The sequence below is a fragment of the Physeter macrocephalus genome, chromosome 14, assembly GCF_002837175.3.
Source record: "Physeter macrocephalus isolate SW-GA chromosome 14, ASM283717v5, whole genome shotgun sequence".
In the NCBI taxonomy this organism is placed as follows: Eukaryota; Metazoa; Chordata; class Mammalia; order Artiodactyla; family Physeteridae; genus Physeter; species Physeter macrocephalus.
Genome location: NC_041227.1, coordinates 21,481,313 through 21,488,835, shown reverse-complemented (window position 1 = coordinate 21,488,835; position 7,523 = coordinate 21,481,313).

Below are 7,523 nucleotides of genomic sequence, written 5' to 3'. Positions count from 1 at the left end.
AACATAAAACTATAAAACTTCAAGAAGAAAACACAGACTAAACCTTTATGATCTTGGATGAGCTAAAGATTTCTTAGATATGACAACAACAAACACAATCCATAAAAGAACAAACTGTTAAATTGGAACTTCATCAAAAATTTTAAATGCCTGTGCTTTGAAAAGACAATCCATAGACTGGAGGAAAATATTTGCAAAACATATATCCTTTATAGGACTTGTATCCAGAACACAAAAAAGAACCCATAAAACTCAAGAATAAGAAAACAGACAACCCAGTTTAAAAATGGGCAAGGGACTTCCCTGGTGGTCCAGTGGGTAAGACTCTATGCTCCCAATGCAGGGGGCCCAGGTTCAATCCCTGGTCGGGGAACTAGATCCCACATGCACACCACAACTAAGACCTGGCACAGCCAAAATAAATGATAAATAAATATTAAAAAAAAAAATGGGCAAAGACGTTGTACAAAGAGACACTTCACAAAGAAGATATACAGATGGCAAAATAAGGACGTGAGAAGTTGCTCAACATCACTGGTCATTAAGGAACTGCAAATTAACACCACAATGAGATACTACAACTATTAGAATACTTAAAATTGGAAAGATTGACTCTGCAAAGTGTTGGTGAGGATGTGGGGGAACTGGAACTTCCACACGCTGCTAGTGTGAATTTTAAACGGTGCACCCACTTTGGAAAACACCTTCATAGGTTTCTTAAAAAATTAAACACACACCTACTATATCGTCCAGTCATTCCTCTCCTAGGTATTTACTCAAGTGGAATGAAAGCATAGGTTCATACAAAGATTTGTACATACAAATTCATAGAAGCTTTATTTGTAATAGCCCCAAACTGGAAAGAAGCCCAAATTTCCATCAACAAGTAAATGAATAAATAAACTGTGGCGTATCCACACAATGGAATACTACTCAATGCAATAAAAAAGAACAAACTACTGATACATGCTGCAACATGGATGAATATCCAAATAATTATGCTGAGTGAAAGAAGCCAGACAAAAAGAGTATGTATGAGTCCATTTATATAGAATTCTAGGGAACACAAATGAATACTTGCCTGGGGATGGGGAGGGCCAAGGGTAGAGTGGGAGGGGGGAAGAGGAGCAAGAGGTAGGCTTACCTGGGGCCATGAGGAGACTTTTGGGAGGGATGGATACGTTCATTACCTTGATTATGGTGATGGTTTCAGGGTGTATACATCTGTCAAAACCTATCACTTTGAACATTTTAACTATGTGTGATTTATTGTATGTCAGTTATACCTCAATAAAAGCTGTTTTTTAAAAAAGGAAATAAATCAAAGTTACACTGGAAGCGGGGGGAAAGGATTAAACTAGAATACTTTGACTGGTTTTTTCAACTTAGAGGTTCTAACATTTTTTGAGTCTTGAAATGCTAAGTCTCATCTGTTCAAGGAGTCACAATCATTTATTTCCAGAGTATAAACATACCTCATTCTGTCATTTGAAGATAACTATACCGAGGTTCTGAGATGCATTGGTACCAAGTCAGATGCTGTGATACTAAATCATTTCTCCTAAAATGTGACACCCATAACCTGAGATCCCATGATTCCATCGCTTTCTCCATCTCCATTCTTTTCTTCAAACGCGAATGGAGGAATAGAATGGCTCCTACTCCATCATTAGAATTTAAATCACCTCTCGCTTTAGGGAGCCACTGAACATGATGTTTAGGAAGAGTTTTAAGTAACACGGGGATGTGCTTCCACCACAGGCATAAGCAGGGAGAGGGAACAGAAGTGAAACACAGAGGTATTCTGGAGTGTCAGCCCACACGGAGAAGAAAAACCTCCCCAGACAGAACAACCAATAGGACATAGCTCCAAAGCTACAGCAGACACCACTAGTGATTTTTGTTTTCATCTTTTTCCTTTAAAAATTTTTTACATTTTAATTTAATTTTTCACTCTTAAATGAATAGGCTTTGTTTTTTAGAGCAATTTTAGGTTTACAGAAAAACTGAGCAGAAAGTACAGAGTTCCCATATATCCTTTCTCCTTCCCCCTTGTAGTTCCCCATGATTAATACCTTGCATCAATGTGGTATCTTTGTTACAATGGATGAACCAATCTTGATACATTTTTATTAACTAAAGTCCATTGTTTAAACCAGCGTTCACTCTTTGTATTGTAAAGTTCTATGGGTTTTGACAAATGTATAATGTCATGTATCCACCATCTCAGTATCATACAGAAGAGTTTCACTGTCCTAAAATCCTCTGTGCTGCACCGACTCATCCCTCCCTTCCTCCCCTCGAATCCTTGGCAACCACTGATCTTTTTACTCTCTCTACAGTTTTACCTTCTCCAGAATGTCATACAGTTGGAATCAGACAGTATGTAACCTTTTCGGACTAGCTTCTTTCACTGAGTAATTGCGTTTAAAGCTCCTCCATGTCTTTTTGTGGCTTGATAGCTCATTTCTTGTTATTGCTAAATAATATTCCATTCAGTGGATGTACCACAATTTGTTTCCAGTCATCCATTGAAGGACATCTTGGTTACTTCCATTATTTTCCATTATATATACATATACACATGAATCAAGCCATACTATATATACATTAAGGTTAGGGTACTCTACCACACATATGTTACACCTCAATACAAAACTTTTAAAGATAATAATACTCTGTAGTCATTGACTCAGAAAGATGGCCAGCATCAAGGGGAAAGGTAGCTATAGACACACAGGACTCATATGACCCTATTTATGCAAAATTGTCGACACATATGCATTTCACCTGCAGATGACTTCAAAACTATATGAACTAAAATTTATGAGGGTACTTTGTGTGCACCAAGCATTGGCCTAAGCACTTTTTTACATCATTTCATCCTCACAACCGTCTTATGAGGTTGGGACCATTACTGGCCCCACTTTACAGATGAGAAGACCGAGGCACAGAGAGATTAGGTAACTTGCTTGAAGTCAACTAACTAAGCGGCAGGGTGGGATTTGAACTCAGGCCTTATGGCACCAGTGCCCATGCTCTTATGTAAACCCTGACCACAACCTGACCACAGCCCCTGAGGCTGCACACGGTCTGGTCCCTGTCACCCCCCTCATGCTTTAACTCATCCTCCCTCCTCATCCCAACATTCCAGGCTTCTCCTCTTCCTTTCTCTTCCCTGAAAACACCACTGCCCTCACACTGCAGGGTTTGCACATTTGCCGTTCTCTCCACTAGGAATGTCTTCTCATCCCTCCGGTCTCAGCCCAAGTGTCACCTCCTCCAGGCAGCCTTCCGGACCCCCAGCCTGGGCTGAGACCTCTCATTCGCATCCATCGTTCCCATGACTCTCCCCTGTGGACCTCATCACTGTTCTACCTGCTTTTTGAGTCTCGTGAGAGTGAGGAAGTGTCCGTTTCACTCAGATCCAGGTCCCCTCTGCCCACCGTAGGGCCTGGCGTGGATTGGGCACTCAACAAATATTTGCTGAAGGCATGAATAAGTGAATGAATGAATCCACCTGCCAGGTCAGATCGACTTGGAGGGGCCTCTGGAAGGCTGACAGCAAAATGTCGATGATGGTCACCACAGGGAGGTGGATTCCGGGGAATTTTTACTCTCATTTTTGTACTTTGGGGTTTATCCGGCTGGATAGTGTTCCTGGGGGCAGATATCATCTTCCAACCCCTCAGCACTTCCCCTGTCTGAGGGACCCCCGTCTGCCACCTTCCCTGACCCCTACAAAGTTCTCCCAGCTCTGCCTGCAGCCCCAGTGGGCGGTGTATTAATAAACGGAGGGAGAAGGTCACCCAGCTTGCAAGCACAGAGCCAAGCCGTCCTTGACCCAGGTGCAGATGAAATGCGCTGGGGGCGGGGGAGGTCGGGCGTTGTGGGGGGCGGGGTGGAGCCGCTTCACCGAGCGCTGAGCACGTGTGAGCTATTTCTGATTCCCACCTGGCCGGGCACAGCGCATCTGCCGCAGGAAGCCGCAGGAAGCCGCAGGAAACGGAGCCAGCCCGGCAGGTAGAACCACTGGCCAGCTACCCTGAACACTCATCACACCAGACCTGGCCACCGACCTGCTGAAAACCCTCCCTCAGCTCTCCAGCACCCAGGGTCGGGGGTGGGGGGGGAGGGGGGAAGGGGAGGGCAAGACCCTCCACCTGGCATTTGAGGCTCAGCAAGGTCCCCGCCCACCTTCCTGCTCTCCACTCTCCCAAGTGCAGCCAGGTCCTCACTCAACTCCTGGCCTTTGCACGTGCTGTTCCCTCTGCCAGGAAGGCCTGCTCGGCCCCAGTAGTTGGCTCGCTTCCACTTAACCTGTGGGTCTCAGCTTGGAAAACTCCTCCAAGAAACCTTCGAGGATCGTCCCCCCTGCCCTTGTCCCAGGGCTGCCTGCTATCACAACACAGATCCTGATGACCTGGTGGCCTGTGATCCCTCTCCCAGCCTGTGATGTGGCCACCCTGTGGGCCCTCATAATCATCTCCGTGTCCCAGAGTCCAGCAAGGTAGTGGCCCATAGCAGACATGAATCCACGTTTGCCGACTGACTACAGGAGGGAGAAAGTGCTCCTGGTGCTGAGAGGGACAGAGGAAGTGGGGGGCAGGGGAGCCAGTGATTGAGTGTGGCTGTGACCTGGAGGCCGAGGGTAGAGAGATGTGGTCCTGGGGGCTGGGGCAGCATCCACAGTCAGCTGCAACCCCTGTCTGATGGGCTTGCCCTCCTCTAGCCAGCCGGCCCCAGAGCTCCAGGTACCAGGTGTGGCTGCCCGCAGGCCCTGCCTCCCCAGCCCTGACAGGCGCAGTGGACGTGGAATCTGTACAGAACAGAGCGTCCTGTCTAAATATATCTGCTCCCAACACAGGACACACAGGGAGGGAGTGGGGGGCACGGTGGGCCTGAGTGCTGGGAGAGCCTCTCAGGAGCACTCGCCCGGCCCACGGCCCCTGCCATGGCAGGGGGAAATCCACCCTGGGGCCCAGGGTCAGGGGCGGGCCTGGGTGGGCTTTTCCAGGCAGGGTTCCCAATGCCTGACCTCCTACCCAAAAGCAGCTGCCTTGAATGTGGGCCACGCACAAACCAGGACAGCAGAGGAGGGAGGGGACACAGAGGTGGAACCTGGGGGAGGGGGACACGGAGCTGGGGGAAGAGGCCTTGGTCCCAGGCAGTCCAGACTCTCCCCACCACCTTGTAACAAAGGCACAGAGAGGGACGCAACTCCAACAGGGTCACATGGGGGTCTGGGGGCAGTGAGGGGTGGAGAACCCAAGTGTCTTGGCTCCCAGCCACCCTGAGGGCTTCTAGAATTCTCTTCAGCTTCTCCCAAGGATCTCTCAGAGTGGGATAGCAGAAAGAGCACTAGGTTCAGAGTCAAGAGGCTGTGGTTCGGGACTTCCTTGGCGGTCCAGTGGTTTAGGACTCCGTGCTTCCACTGCAGGGAGCATGGGTTTGATCCCTGGTCGGGGAACTAAGATGCCTCATGCCGTGGCCAAAAAATAAATAAATAAAAATAAAAAAAAAAAGAGGCTGTGGTTCAGCCCCATCTCCACCACTGAGGCCCTCAGGCAAGTCCTCTCTGGGCCCGTTTCCCCATCTGCAAAATGGTCACAAGCACGCGTCCCTGTGTGTGCAGGCACTCTGCACGTAGGAATGTCCACTTCTTGGCCCTCACTTCCAAGCTGGTCTCATTGGGAGCCCGGGCCAAACTTCTGTGAGCTGGTCTGCACTGGGGTGTGGGGAAGGAACGCCAGAAGCCTTTAGAGTGTGTGTGTGTGTAGGGGTGGGGGAGTCATAAGAGAACACAACAACATCAGCTGCTTTTTCTTGACCACCTGCTATATGCCAGGCCCTGTCCTAGGTACTGAGTTGGCCAAAAAGTTTGTTTGGGTTTTTCCATAACATCTTACATCACCTCAACGTCACACCAAGCCTCCAAGGCAGGCAGTGACGTGTTATCCCACGGGGAAGAGAAGGGGAAACTGAGGCTCAAAGAGGTTTCTGTGACCTGCTGAAGGTCACACAGCTGGTGAGGAGAGCCAGACTCGAACTCGAGCCAACCCTCAGAGTCAGCTCACTTCCTCCTGTGGGTGAAAGAGCTCACTGGTGGCCACCCAGGGAGGTCCGTCCGTGGCTCCAGAAAGCCTCCCAGGGTCCTCAGGGCTGAGGCAGTCGCCACCTTTCCACTCAGTTTTGCTCTTTGAATTAAAAACAAAAGCAGAAAAAAAAAAACCTGTTTATTGAAACAGCTGGACATAAACACTCGCTGCTTCAATTTTAAACAGGCACTAAGGCCCCACACAGCCGAGCCTACCTCCCGGCCCTCACCCACTCTCACTCTAGGCAGGATGGTGCAGAGCCTGGATGCTGAGGAGAGCTGGCCTGGGTTCAAATCCTGGCTCTACCAGCTGCTGGCTGGGTGACCTTCGGATTGTCACTCTCCCTCTCTGTGCCTCATCTCCCCACCTGTGAGAGGACAGTGGGTCCCTTGACCCAGTATCACTGGGTGTACTGGAGAGATGGCTAAGGCCAAGTTCTGGCCCACGTCCCACAGGAAACAGCTAGCATCACTCTGGTTTAACCTATCACTGATGACAGGGTAAGATTCCCTAAAAAAAGATCCCCAGATTCCCTCAGAGTGGCTCCTGGAGATAGAATGTGTGTGTGTGTATGTATGAGAGAGAAAGAGAGAGAGATCATAAATGTTTATTATCATTTTAAGCCATTAAGTTTTGGGATAATTTGTTATGCAGAACCAGATAACTAACACAGAGGGTCAGCCTTGAGAGGGGGTAGAGGAGAGGGCAGAGAGCAACTGGGGGCTGGTTCCAGAGGGCGCAATTTATGTCTCCCAGGCTGGGCATGCGGGGGTGCCTTCCTCTCATGCCTCCCCCTGACCTCAGCCTTCCCTCTATGGCTGCTTCCTATGACTGTTTATAGACACAAGAACAGATCAGAAAGAACTCCTCTAACCCACAGAGCCTACCATGAACCAGCTCAAAGCTAAAGGCTTTCGGACTTCCCTGGTGGCATAGTGGTTAAGAATCCGCCTGCCAATGCAGGAGACGGGTTCGAGCCCTGGTCCGGGAAGATCCCACATGCCTCAGAGCAACTAAGCCCGTGCGCCACAACTACCGAGCCTGCGCTCTAGAGCCCGCGCGCCACAACTACTGAGCCCGCACACCACAACTACTGAAGCCTGCGTGCCTAGAGCCCGTGCTCCACAACAAGAGAAGCCACCGCAATGAGAAGCCCACGCACCGCAACGAAGAGCAGCGCCCGCTCGCCACAACTAGAGAAAACCCGTGCGCAGCAACGAAGACCCAACGCAGCCAAAAATAAAAATTAATTAATTAATTAATTAAAATTTAAAAAGATAAAGGCTTTCACATATCAGTTTTCACTAAATTACTTATTATGCCCAGTGCCTAGAATAATACCTGGCACATAATAGGTGTTTGTATTACTCTGTATGGACTGGGCAGCAGTGATAAATAGACCCCAAATTTCAGGGGCTTAAAGAA